General features: G+C 33.5%; 1 pseudogene across 1 annotated transcript; it reads left to right on the forward strand.

Annotated features, from left to right (window-relative positions):
* The first annotated feature begins 1,662 nt into the window (after nucleotides 1-1,662).
* LOC114280184 (receptor protein kinase TMK1-like) lies at nucleotides 1,663-9,166 on the forward strand (annotated as a pseudogene). Its single transcript, XR_014330597.1, has 3 exons — nucleotides 1,663-3,184; nucleotides 6,062-6,938; nucleotides 8,460-9,166. The product of XR_014330597.1 is annotated as a receptor protein kinase TMK1-like (transcript).
* Nucleotides 9,167-14,897: the final 5,731 nt, after the last annotated feature.

Here is a 14,897-nt window from a genome sequence, read left to right on the forward strand (position 1 = left end):
ATCGAAAAATTTATGGAGCTTAAAAGGAGAAATACAACTAGCTTGCTTCGATGGGGATGTAATAAGGTAATTTCAATCTCAAAGTATTTTGATATGTATATTTTCAACAAATATACCAATCTATATTTTTTTTTTGTTTCCATAAATTACCAGATTATTGTGCATGTTCCTCATTGGGGATACATACAAGTTGATACCAAGACTTTTTCGAAAGTAATGATGAGGAAGTTTGGGCAAACACATGTTTGAAGACATGTTATTGACACATCTTCTGTAAAGCCTACATATTCTGGAAAGTTTCGACCCACTTTTTTTTATATAGTTTTAACTCACTCTTTTAGTGTATGACAATATATAATGTTTGTTTTTCTTATGTAGTTAGAATTTGATTGGCAGCAGTAATACTAACTAGTGTGCATTTTAATTATAATTTCTTTTAAATTGCAGAGTACTGGCTGGTGTGCATTATTTGATATTTAATTTTTTTTTTTTTTATATTTGATTTGTTTGGAATTGTAGAGTGTAGTCTATTAAATATATTTTTATAATTGCATTTTAATCTTGAATTTAAATAATGTTACAATTACAATTATATTATAATCCTAATATTATTTATACTGTGCCTTCAGGCACGGGCATACGCTAGAATATGGACTACATGCTAACTATGCCTTCAGGATCCTCCTAATATCAAAGAGAACATATTGGGAAGAAGAGGAGAATATGGACTACATGCTAACTATTAGATATTGATTAGGAATCATCCCAACCATTCAAATGAAATGTATCTCTTAATCCTACATATTGGGAATCATCCCAACCATTCAAATGAAATGTATCTGTTGTAGTCGTGAACATATTGGGAAGAGTCGTATGGCACGGTGTAAATAAATTTAAATAGTATTGGGATTATAATTATATTCTAATCTTAATATTTATACCGTATCTTCAGACACGAGTATACGCCAATATATATATATATATATAGAGAGAGAGAGAGAGAGAGAACTCAACTTTCCCATCTAAAAAAAAAGAACTGTAAGATTGCATTTTTTAAATTTTTTTTTAATTTTTAATGTAAAATAAAGTTTGGGTCCTTTTTGTTTGTTTTGGGCCTTTTTATTCAAAGAGTAAATAATAAATCACATGGGCTTATTACATTATATTATAAAAATGGTCTTTCTCAAATTTTAAGGCCTGAAGCTTGGACTTGGCTAGCTTTATGGTAAGGTCGGGCTTGATAATTCTTAGTTCTGATGTTTATGGCGTCTGTAGTGAGAAGTTCAACAAGGTAGCGCATTGCCTCTTAAGATGTAACACCATTTCACAGGTCTGGGAAATTGCCCCATGCAATCTAGGCATCATGCTTTATCGTTTTCAGAGTTTATACAATGGGTAGAGCTCATAGATTATGTGAATAAAGAAAATAGGCTTCCATTGTGTCTCATGGTTTTCTTACTGACTCTACCTATTAATATACACATTAATATATCAATTAATATTATGTCATTATTACTGACTCTACCTATTATACAAATTATAAATATTTAAAATCTCTAAAATTATCTTACATCATCTATAATATACTAATTAATACATATAAGATTCTTCTATTTATATCTCCAACATTACTCTTTATGGTTTTCTCTGCTACTTCTAAAATGCCATTCCCTGCTACTTCTAAACAAGATCAACTCCCCTACCACCACCACTGTCTCTCATGGTTTTCTTCCTCTTTCTCCCCGATTTTCTCGAGAATATGGACACAACACCCCATCTTGATTCTAGGGTTTTATCCCTCATATTCCTCTCTCTCCTCTCCTCTTTTGTCTTTGTTCACTGTCAGAGTGACGACGCTTCAGTAATGCAGGCTCTCAAGCAGAGCATCAACCCTCCGAGTTCACTCAGCTGGACCGACTCAGACCCCTGCAAATGGCAGAACGTGGGTTGCTCCAGCGACAATCGGGTCACCCGAATCCAAATTGGGCATCAGAAGCTGAAAGGCTCTCTTCCTCCGAGTCTCGCCAACCTCACTTTCTTGCAGAGACTCGAGTTCATGTCCAACCAACTCACTGGTCCGGTTCCGAGTTTGTCCGGGTTGAGTTCTCTCCAGTTCTTGTTCCTCAACAACAACAATTTCTCTTCCATTCCCTCCAATTTCTTTCTCGGAATGACATCTCTTCAAGGTATTTATCTCGATTACAACCCCTATTCGCCGTGGCGAATCCCGGAAAGTCTCCAAAACACCTCGGCTCTCCAGGTTTTCTCTGCCAGTGCGGCCAATATAATCAGAAACATTCCCGAATTCTTTGGCCGATTTGTGAATCTGGGTTCCTTGCATTTGGCATTCAACAATCTCGAGGGTGGATTGCCGGGAAGCTTTTCGGGTTCGTCGATTCAGTCTCTGTGGTTGAATGGGCAACGGGGTATTAGTTCTAAGCTCAATGGCTCAATTGGGGTGATGCAGAACATGACCCAATTGAACCAAGTGTGGTTACATTCCAATTCTTTTTCGGGTCCTTTACCGGAACTTGCAGAATTTCAGTGTTAGGGACAATCGGATCACGGGTTTAGTACCCATGTCTCTTGTGAACCTTCCATCGCTTAAAGTTGTGAATTTGACAAACAATCTGTTACAAGGCCTGACCCCAAAATTTCATTCTTTGGTTGCAGTTGATATGACAATTGGGACTAATAGTTTCTGCTTATCTGATCCTGGTGTTGGTTGCGATTCCCGGGTTAATACATTGCTTACGATTGCACAATCTGTTGGTTATCCAACAGTGTTTGCGGATAGTTGGAAAGGGAATGATCCTTGTGTCCAATGGATGGGTCTCACTTGTTCTAATGGAGACATTACTGTTGTCAATTTTCAGAAAATGGTCTTAGTGGTATGATTGCTCCCAATTTTTCATCAATTACTTCGTTGCAGAGACTAATACTTGCTAATAACAATCTTACGGGTACTATCCCTAATGAGCTCACAACTTTGCCTAACCTAAGAGAATTAGATGTTTCGAACAACCGGCTTTATGGGAACATTCCATCTTTTCAGAGTAATGTACTTGTAAAAACTGACGGGAATCTTGATATTGGGAAGGATAGTGTTAGTCCATTGCCGGGTACGCCCTCAGTTAGTGGAACAAAGACTTCGGGAAGTAGTGGCAATAAGTCGACTGGTGTGGTTGTGGGTTTGGTAATTAGTTGTATTTGTGCGGTATTGGCTGTTGGGGTTAGTGTGTTCTGCATTTGTAGGGCTAAACAAAAGCATTCTTGTATGGTGCAGAGTCCAAATGCCATGGTGATTTGTCCTCATCAGTCAGGTTCAAACCATGATGCTGTTAAGATTACCATTGCTGATTTGGGTTTGACTGGTGGGACAACGGGTGAAACATACAGTCATGACAGTCGTGGACCTAGTGATATTCATGTTATTGAAGCTCGAAATATGGTAATCTCCATTCAAGTTTTGAAGACCCTGACCAATAATTTTAGCGAAGGGAACATATTGGGAAGAGGAGGATTTGGAAAAGTTTACAAAGGAGAGTTGCATGATGGGACTAAGATTGCGGTTAAGAGGACGGAGTCTGGAGTGGTGAGTGACAAGGGTTTGGATGAGTTCAAGTCTGAGATTGCAGTGCTTACTAAGGTTCGACATAGGCATTTGGTTTCTCTCTTGGGTTACTGCTTGGATGGAAATGAGAGGCTACTGGTTTTTGAATACATGCCTCAAGGGACTCTTAGTAGGCACCTGTTTCACTGTAACGAGGAAGGGTTGAAACCCCTTGATGTCTGATAAATAATCTTGACGTTGCTAATGTTCGATGTTTGATAAATAATGTTTGATGTTTGAAAAGAAGGGAAATCATAAAAAGGCCTATAATAAGTTTCTTGGGAAATAGGACCTATTAGTCCAACAAAAAACCTTCGGGACTAAATGGGTTAACATTCCTAAATTTGAGATTTATTGATGCTTTCCCCATAATTATTTTTAGATAGTTAAAATTTAATAATATTTGAAATTTTATCTTTATAATCATCATAGAAAGATTCACATTGTTATCTAATGATGTTGATTTAATTTTTCCAAAAATATAAATTTTAACAATATATAAATAGTAAAAAATTTAATTACATTGTAGAAGATAAATTAAATTAAATACTCTAATGAAATTTCTTTTACAATTAAGCTGCAAATTGAATTGAGATTATATTATTAAATTTAGACATATATTAATTCTTTTTTTTTTTTGGATCCTTTTGAAAGCAAGACTAGAATTATAAAGGGTAAATTAAAAACACACCTCTTGAGATTTATTTAAATTACAAATTACCTCATGTGATTTTAGAAATTATATTATGCCTCTAAGGTTTCTAATTTCATAACAAATAGGTCTTTTTATTAATAAATCATTAAGTTAATTAATAATTTTTAATAATGTTAAAATTTATTTTAATTAATAATTCAAATTTTATTATTGTATAGGTGAACACTTATAAATTTCATTTTTTCAATTAATTTTGTTAAATAAAAAATTCTGACAGGAAAGTATTTGTAATTTTTCAAACTACAGGAAACAATTCGTATTTTAAACAAACCTCACATGGTATATTTGTAATTTACTCAATTATAAATTAGGAATAAAATTAAATACGAATTCTAATTATAAAATTTATGAATAAAACCTTTTTTCAAACCAACCTCAAAAATAATTTAAAAAAAAAATGAGACCCAGGCATTGTGACAACTTTGCAACCACACATGAAAAATGCTATAAAACTTAAATAATTTTTCACACATGAGTTTAAGACTCATACAAATCACATATATATAAATGTAATATTCATCTAAAAAATTTGATAAAAAATTTAATAAATTATTTAAAATCTTTCGCATAACTCACCATACATATATTCCTCCCTCTCTCAAATATCATTGTCTCTGTCAGTCTCATTTCTCTTGTACTTGTTTAGTATTCTTTCAACCCGATTCTCCGCGGCTTCGTCTGCAAAATACTCAAAAACACTTTTCTGTCTCTCCGTCTCTCTAAAAATCACATTTTTAAAAAATTACTATTAATCTCAAATAATTTATTTAATATTTTATTAAATATATCATATGCATATGACTCGTGCAAATTCATATGTGCGTAGATTTTACATTCATATCAAAGATTTAGTAAGATGTTTGATAGATTATTTAGATCCCATATAAAAGATTTAGGCTTGGTTTGACATGTTTATAAAAAGTCAAAAAGTCGCTATCCTATTTAAGTCACATTATCTTATTTAAGTCACATCACCCCTCTAACATATCATTTCAAACTTAACCCATATTTCATAAAAAGTCAAAAAGTACACTTATTTAGATCATCTCAAACGACTCCTTAGTAAAACATTTGATAAATTATTTAAATCAATAGTGTTACATACACTAATTAATATACACATTAATATATCAATTAATATTATGCCATTATTACTGATTTTACCTATTATACAAATTATATATATTTACAAATACATATAACATTCTTCTATTTATATCTCCAACATTACTCTTTATAATCACCCTCCTCAAAATGCCATTCCCTGCTACTTCTAAACAAGATCAACTCCCCCACCACCACCACTTTCTCTCATGGTTTCTAGGGTTTTATTCCTCTCGCTCCTCTCCTCTGTTGGTTATCCAACGGCGTTTGCGGATAGTTGGAAAGGGAATGATCCTTGTGTCCAGTGGATAGGTCTCACTTGTTCTAATGGAGACATTACTGTTGTCAATTTTCAGAAAATGGGTCTTAGTGGTATGATTTCTCCCAATTTTTCATCAATTACTTCGTTGCAGAGACTAATACTTGCTAATAACTATCTTACGGGTACTATCCCTAATGAGCTCACAACTTTGCCTAACCTAAGAGAATTAGATGTTTCGAACTACCGACTTTATGGGAACATTCCATCTTTTCAGAGTAATGTACTTGTAAAAACTGATGGGAATCCTGATATTGGGAAGGATAGCGTTAGTCCATTGCCGGATACGCCCTCTGTTAGTTGAACAAAGACTTCGGGAAGTAGTGGCAATAAGTTGACTGGTGTGGTTGTGGGTTTGGTAATTAGTTGTATTTGTGCGGTATTGGCTGTTGGGGTTAGTGTGTTCGGCATTTGTAGGGCTAAACAAAAGCATTCTTGGAGGGTGCAGAGTCCAAATGCCATGGTGGTTCGTCCTCATCATTCAGGTTCAGACCATGATGATGTTAAGATTACCATTGCTGATTTGGGTTTGACTGGTGGGACAACGGGTGAAACATACAGTCATGACAGTCGTGGACCTAGTGATATTCGTGTTATTGAAGCCAGAAATATGGTAATCTCCATTCAAGTTTTGAAGGCGGTGACCAACAATTTTAGCGAAGAGAACATATTGGGAAGAGGGGGATTTGGAAAAGTTTACAAAGGAGAGTTCAATGATGAGACTAAGATTGCGGTTAAGAGGATGGAGTCTGGAGTGGTGAGTGACAAGGGTTTGGATGAGTTCAATTCTGAGATTGCAGTGCTTACTAAGGTTCGACATAGGCATTTGGTTTCTCTCTTGGGTTACTGCTTGGATGGAAATGAGAGGCTACTTGTTTATGAATACATGCCTCAAGGGACTCTTAGTAGGCACCTGTTTCACTGGAACGAGGAAGGGTTGAAACCCCTTGAATGGTCGAAACGTCTGACCCTTGGCCTAGATGTGGCTAGAGGTGTTGAGTAGCTACATGCTTTAGCCCATCAAAGTTTCATCCATAGGGATCTTAAACCAACGAACATTCTTCTAGGAGATGATATGCGTGCTAAGGTTGCAGATTTTGGACTTGTTCGTCTCGCACCAGATGGGAATGTTTCAGTTGAAACAAAACTAGCTGGAACTTTTGGGTATCTTGCACCAGAATATGCAGGTATTGTATATTAAGCTCATTTTGGTGTAGGATTAAGTTTTACAATTATTGCTCGTCTTCTATATGCCTTGACAAATAATTAGTTTGTGGTGCTTGAAATAGTGAAAATACACTAGTGTGGTTTAATTTATTTGAACTGTCATATCTGTAAACAACAGGGGAACATCAAACTATCAACAGACAAACCAATGAAACATGAAAGAAAGAAATTTCAGCTAGCAAAGGATGAGTGTGAACATAATGCAATTCAACTTAATATTTTGTTTTCAATTTCGTGAATGCCTATCATATCCCATTGGCTGATCATGTGGGATTGGATTTACTTCACTTCACAATTAGGTTGTCTCTTTTTCTGTGTATCTAATTTTTTCAAGTTAAAAATTTGGAAACCAACTTCACAAACTTGGCGAGAATGAATGAGATAGTGATGATGACTTTATAGATGATGCATTGTATTCTGATTTCTGAATGATGGATTATCTCTCAAGCTTTGGATCTGGAAGTATCTTTGCATCTAATTAGACAGTTTCTCTCATTTTCATGGTTGGTGTTATTAAAGTATTCATTTCAACATGATTTTGGTTGGTGTTATTAAAGTATTCATTTCAAAATGATTTCCAGCTATTATTAGCCACTGCATAAGCATGAATGGTAATCATTGTCTTTATGTGTATGTCAGTCTACAAGGTTTTCGGTTTTAACCATTTTGAGGATCCTTTTGTTTGAGAATAAATTTTTTTTTAGAAGTTTTGGTGTTTGGTTGCACAAAAAAAAAAAAAGGATGGTAAAATATATTTTCGCAAGTAGAAGGAAATTGACTTGCGAATCTGATTTCCATAAGTTAGTGTGCGTTCCATGCTCTCACCACATACAGGAAAATACAACATACTCGCCCCTAAAACAAGACCTGACCTGTGTATATAAACTCTAGCGTATGGAAAACTTCTATAGGGTGCTGACCAATTCTCCATCATTTGGACAAAACCTTGCAATATATTTTGTTTTCACCTTGCCTGAAATTTGTTTGGAAGTTCGCTGCAAAACATCAGAAAATGAGATAATGAAATTGTTTTCCAAGTAAAAAGTTGTACATGAAACATGGTATTCCATGCAAAATATTTTACATTGAAACAAACAGAGCCTTCACATTGACCCCTTGTTTGACATGCTGATCTTGGGTTTATTTGAAACCCGGTACGCACATGGTGTATGATGTATGTTTACCAAGTTGAATGAATCCATTTATTTTGCTTTACTTGAAATGTATCTGTTGTAGTCTGTACATTTTCAATAAATCTTCATATTGTTGGAGTAAGATCATTGTGTGGTTTGTTTCATTATTGTATCACATACAATTGATGACTATGCCTCGTTGAATTGAAAGTGCCCATATAATGATTTATAATTACTATAAAACTCCCCAGGGGTGGGTGTTCGGGTTTACACATCATTTTCTCTGTTTTTGGTTTTCAACATTCATCTTACTGATTACTAAAATGTTAATGTTTGACTAATGTACAGAGACAGGACGAGTGACAACTAAGAGTGATGTGTACAGCTTCGGAGTGATTCTAATGGAGCTGATTACAGGAAGAAAGGCACTAGATCAGACCCAGAAGGAGGAGAGTGTTCATCTCGTCACATGGTTCCGCAGAATGCATAACAAGAAGGACACATTCCGGAAGGCTATTGACCCAACAATTGATCTTGATGAAGAAACGGTTGCCAGTGTCAGCACTGTTGCTGAGCTGGCTGGACACTGCTGCGCAAGGGCTTCATCTCAGAGACCTGACATGGGTCACGCCGTCAACGTACTCTCATCTCTCACCGAGCTTTGGAAACCATTAGACCCTGATGCTGATGACATTTATGGAATCGACTTTGATATGACGCTGCCACAAGCAGTCAAGAAGTGGCAGGCTCTGGCTACGTCTTCATCAGCTTTACTTGGCAGCGGTGACAATAGCCAATCGGTCATTTAAGGGTTCATTTGCATCTGCAGATGGGAGGTTAGAGACTAACTGAAAAAAACAAGACTGCAGTGTGAGTAGAGTTATTATTGATGGATGGTTCTTGTTGAGATATGTTTGTTCATTCTCCAGTGGGTTGTTGATTTAATCTTTGAACAACTTTTTTTACTTTTCTTTTGTTATATGTTCTTAAAAGTCTTGGAAATGCATATAAATAAATTATTATGAGGGCTTTGATGGAAAATCACCCTCACCCAATATTCACAAAGATAGTTAACTATAATCTACCATGTCCTCTTCTCTAGGTGGACTATGAAGTGATACATCCATGTTGGCTATGAAGTGAATTCTTATTATAATGTGTTATCATCATTGTTGTGCCATGTGTTGTTTCCCATTGTCTTATAATGCTGGACGCACAATTTTTTTTTTTTTGTTACATTTAGTTTATTATATTTTACATGGTACATTAGTTAGATGTTAGTTGATTTTATGTGATTTTTATTATATTCATAATGGTTGTGTTGTGGATCTATAGCGTGAAATAATAAATTAGAGGAGAAATTATAAAAATAATCTTAATGTTTAATCTTTATAACATATTAAATTCTAAATTTTTTATTTATTCAATCGGAATCTTCTGTTTGTTTCTAGTTATTATCATTATTAAGATATTCTTATTGCACAGCTCACCAGCATTCTAATATAAAACTATCTTAACATATGTATTATATTACACATCTCTCCTTATCTCTCTATATATATTATGTTTGTGGATTAAATGTTATTTTTTATGAAATGGTTCAGTATATATGCATATAATATATGTACGTGGGTGACAAGTAGCGGATCAAGAATGGTTGTTGGATATGTTGCCAGCCAAATGGGTTTAGTTGGTCTTTTTGAATGAATGATCTTTTAAAGCTTCAACAATAATGACTAGGTGGTTACCAATCCTACTTGCCTCGTATTCGTTCCCTCCATTTCATTGTATATGAAAGAAAAATGTTATAGAGTTTAAAAGTTTTATTAAATTTTTTATCAAATGTCTTATATGGGCGTAGGATTTACATCATGTAGGTTCATATTCATGTGAAATATTTGTTAGAAATTTTAATAGAACTTTTAGAATCTCTAGCATTACTCTATATTAAACTCAGATTGAATTTGAGAAATCTATAATAGATATAATTTTAATAATTTGTGTTGGGAGATAAGTGTAATAAAATGAAAATTATATAATTATTAAATTGACTTAAATGTTTTTATAGATGGTATACACAAAAAAATTCAAGCACTTCTCTCAAGCATGGCTTGAGATTTTGGTGCTTGATTATTTGTAATCCAAATTTGCCGACTTGTCCGTCAATTTGGTAGATAAAAGATAATGTCTACCCAAGTTTTCTGTTTTTATTTATTTATTTATTTATTTATTTTAAATTTTATTTAAATTAAAAAAATAAACAAACAAACGAATAAAAAACTGCCCCACTGTACGCTGTTTTGTATCTTATGTAATGGATATTGATATATCTTGTATTGTATCCATGTTACATAAGATATCACATTTTCTCATATAAGTAGGCACTAGTTTTAGTACTGAAAAAGCCATCAAACTAGATTCATAAAAACCTAGTGATTGACGAACCAAATTTGTTATAAAAAAGAAAGAAAGAAAAAAAAAAACGTTAAACCAAACTAAATTAATATAAATCAAGTAATTGACAAAACAAAATTTCCAAAACATAATAAAATTGCACAATTGAAGATCTAAATAATGGAACACCTTTGAAATGCGTCATATTCACAACAAAGTAGTGAGTATTGATCTTTCCACTGTTTCTGATCAAACATGAGTCTTTAAAGAGTGAATCTGACAACATTGAGAAGTCTATAAAATTATGATTTGCTACTGACCATCATAGTTCTTGAAAACCAAATCAACGCAACATGCTAGTCTCTCCTTTTATTTATTTTTAATTAAGTAAAAGTATATAATGGTAGTTATCTTCTTGTTCGCTAGCCAATTTCATTTCATCCTGGGTCTCTTGAGCAAGGATCCTCGGTCGTCCTTTCCTGCGACCCTCCCTGCCGCCCTCACCAAAATGAGGTCGTTTTGGCCAAAACGACGTGTTTTGGTTAGTGTTTTTTTTTTTTTTAAAAACCCAAAATTTGAGTTTCATCTTCCTCTTCCTCTTCCTCTTCTTCTGATATGTTCTATTTAGCCCTAACATATCAACAGGTAGAGAGAGAGAGAGAGAGAGAGAGAGAGAGAGAGAGAGAGAGATATGGAGTATAGACATCCATCTTGCAAAATGAAGAGATCAAACACAAGTGAATTAGTCATAGATAGATTTATGCTATGTTTGGGTTCATTAATTTTTTCATTTCCTTCTCTGTTTCATGCACAAACCCCTCTACAAAAAAATTATTTAAACATTATTAGGAGATTTGGAACAACTTTTAAGTAAAAAATTAATATATTGAGTTCTTGTATGGTTCCCTTTTTGCTGGTGTACTGCTACTGAATTTAAAGAGTGGGATTGAGAGCAAATGTAAGCTCAATGATAGTATCATCTGTAAATCTAGTTAAAACAAAAATAAATTTCATATATATATATATATATTATATAATGAAGATTGAAGATTTGGGGAGAATGAAGATTGAAGGGACCACATCTTACCTCGGCTCGCCTCACCGCCGAATCAATGCCATCTTGCCTGCCGTCGCCGTCCTCCGACTCTACTCCTTCTATTTCGTTTTTCTCCTCTCCTCTGTTCATAGTCTTCTTTGATGGTTGGGGTTCACATCAACAGAAGAAAAAAAAAAAATTGAATTTAACGCCAAAACGACTTCGTTTTGGAACGCCGCAGGAAGTGCCGTAGGAAACTGCGACCGGGGATCTGGACTTGGGTCTCTTCGAGTATCAAAGAAGAAATCTTTCTAAGGACTCTACTTCAATATTTTTCAATTTATTTTATTTTATTTACTTTTTAAGGGGATAGGATCGCGAGCGGATCCTCTAGAGTTAATTCTCTAGAGTGATCTCCTAAAGTGGTTGATCGAACGGCTCAGAATCAAACTCACCAAAACGACGTCGTTTTGGTGAGTATTTTGAAAAAAAAAAAAAAAAAAAAATTCAGATTTTTTGAAGTTTTTTCTGCAGATCAACAATGGCTTCCATTTATCATCATCATCACAACCCAACAACCCAAATCAGATTAACTCAAGTCCCAAATCGCAAGACAAAATTAAATCAAAGCTAAATAAATCATCATCAACATGTAAAAGAAGTAGTTAGCAATTAAAAAAAAAAAAAAAAAAATCCAGATTTTTTGAAGCTTTTTTTTGCAAATCAACAATGGAATGCGGAAGTTTCGAGCTCCACCAATCTCTCACCGGGAACGGCCACACTCTCACGGATAACCCCCACAACTTCTCCCTCTCAAAACCATGGCCAATCCTTCCGTCGTACCTCCCATGGTCTCTCAACCCCAACGTCCCCTTCAGATCCTGCGAATCCTACTTCGGCAACGGCTTCACTCGCCGGATCGATCTCCTCAAATCCTCGCTCTCCCATCACCGGACTGGAGGCTGGTTTCGGTGCTTCTATAGTGAGACGTTGCGGAGCTCGATTTGTGAAGGCGGGAGGGTTCGGATGCATCCGGACAAGATTAGGATGTCGATTGGGGGAGAGAGGTTGGAGGCGGTGATGGGGAGGGGAGAGGATGAGGAGTTGCCGGTGTTCGAATCGGGAGCTTTTGATGTTGAGGTTGTGGATCGATCGAGTCATGGAAGGAAGCTTGTGGATGATGAGTTTCTTAATCAGTATGTGCAGTTTGGAAGCCATTGTTGATCTGCAGAAAAAACTTCAAAAAATCTGAATTTTTTTTTTTTTTTTTTTTTTTCAAAATACTCACCAAAACGACGTCGTTTTGGTGAGTTTGATTCTGAGCCGTTCGATCAACCACTTTAGGAGATCACTCTAGAGAATTAACTCTAGAGGATCCGCTCGCGATAGGATCTAGGGGTGGGTGTGAAGATAATTCCAATCTATCTATCTATTATATAAGGGAAAATGTCTTTTTAATGAGAATGCATATGACACCTTCAAAGTCCCATCCCAAAATTGTTGATTTTTTAATTTACAAAATAGATTAGAAAAAAAGTCTATCGGCCAATCTATTTAATTAATTATTTAAAAAGTAGTTACTCCTTAATTTATAGATTTCAAAACGAATGACTTTTAAAAAGGAAATATTTACGGTATATCTTCTCTCCAATCTATACTCTCTAACCCAAAAAACCCTAGCCGTCTACCCATGCTCCCTTTTGACGTTCACTCAATAGGTCAAGTATTCAAATTCATAATACATATTAATATATGTGACTTATATTTTATCTATGTACATCTCAATTTATATGTGTATTATTAAGGTTTATTCCGTAAGTTCTCCATCTATATGTGCATTGATTTTAATATTAGTTAGTAAATGTGAGGAAAAGATTTTTATTATTATTTATGGATCTCCAAGATGACTGAGGATGTGAAGCTTTTCGACTTTGTTAAAAAATATAATAAAAATATTCATTTTCTGGATTGAAATTTGGAGTTGATTAGTTAATTTTGAATCCATAATAAATCAAACTAAATAATTTTATAGTGCATATAATATTTTATTGAGAAATACTAGACATCTTTTCAAAATTGATTTTTTAGTTCTTGGGTTGATTGCTTTTTAAACTAATTAATAATTAATATGGAGTAATTCAAATTATTGTGAATAAATTTAGGAATCATATTTTAAGAATTTCAAGTTTTTTCCTATATTATTTATGTATACAATGATGTATGTTAATTTTAATTAGTTTAGTTGATATCTGTATACGCTACGTAATATATTTAATATATGTTCCTCGGTATAATTTGTAATTGACAAATGGATGTCAAGCTTTGCGTTTCGTTTCAAGAATATGGCATTGATCAGGTAATTTTGAACTCACAATGATGATAAGTAAACAAAATCAAATTAAACAATTCTATAGTATATATAATATATTATTTATGTATATATTTACTTTTGTTAATTTTAATAATTTATTTGATACCCCTATTGTGGGATTTAATATACACACTACATAGAATAATTTATATATTATGTAATAATATTAATAATCAGACCAAGCAAAGTTTCAATGATTATGTCAAAATTGAGCTCAATTAATAAATCGTCTTAAAAATTTAGTACATAATTTATATCTGTATTTATCTATATCTATATATTATAATATCATATTAACTTTAAAATATTAATCTAAACATTTTAATTTTTTTTAATTTTAAAATTTAAGAAATATACTTAACATAAAAATATTGGCACATCTAATCATATTTTAAAAAAATTAGCTATATCTAACTCATATTTAATTTGAAATTTAAAAATATTAAGAAAACTTTTTAACTGTAACTTTTGTCTTACATAATTTCAAATTTTAAAAATATTTATAAGTCAAAATTTTTATTATTTTAATTTTGAAAACTAAAAATTACATGTATCATGTAAAAATTTAAAAAAAATTTAGGTGACTAAATATTTACATCCAGTTTATTAATCAAAAAGGAAATTTCACATATACAAGTTAGAGGAAATTTAATGTGTTGTGCATATTTTTATGCAATCTCTAAATATACATGTATCGTATTTAAAATTACATGTGATTTTAACTATGCCTACCACTTTCATGATAAACAAACTAATAAAAGATTATATATATTTTTTTTATCTTCCCATCACTTTTTAACACTTTCATCCTAAACAAACTCAGTGTAAGGATTGAACTTGAGCCAAGGATAATTGGCATAAAAATTGACTCAAATTTGATTTTTGGGTTACTTTTAAGGCATGTTTGATTAGAAGGATTAAAGCATGGGATTGGGATTATTAATCCGTGGGCTCAATTATTCTATGTTTGTTTTGACATTTTGGT

This window comes from Camellia sinensis, chromosome 5 (genome assembly GCF_055761805.1).
Source record: "Camellia sinensis isolate YWXY chromosome 5, ASM5576180v1, whole genome shotgun sequence".
NCBI lineage: Eukaryota > Viridiplantae > Streptophyta > Magnoliopsida > Ericales > Theaceae > Camellia > Camellia sinensis.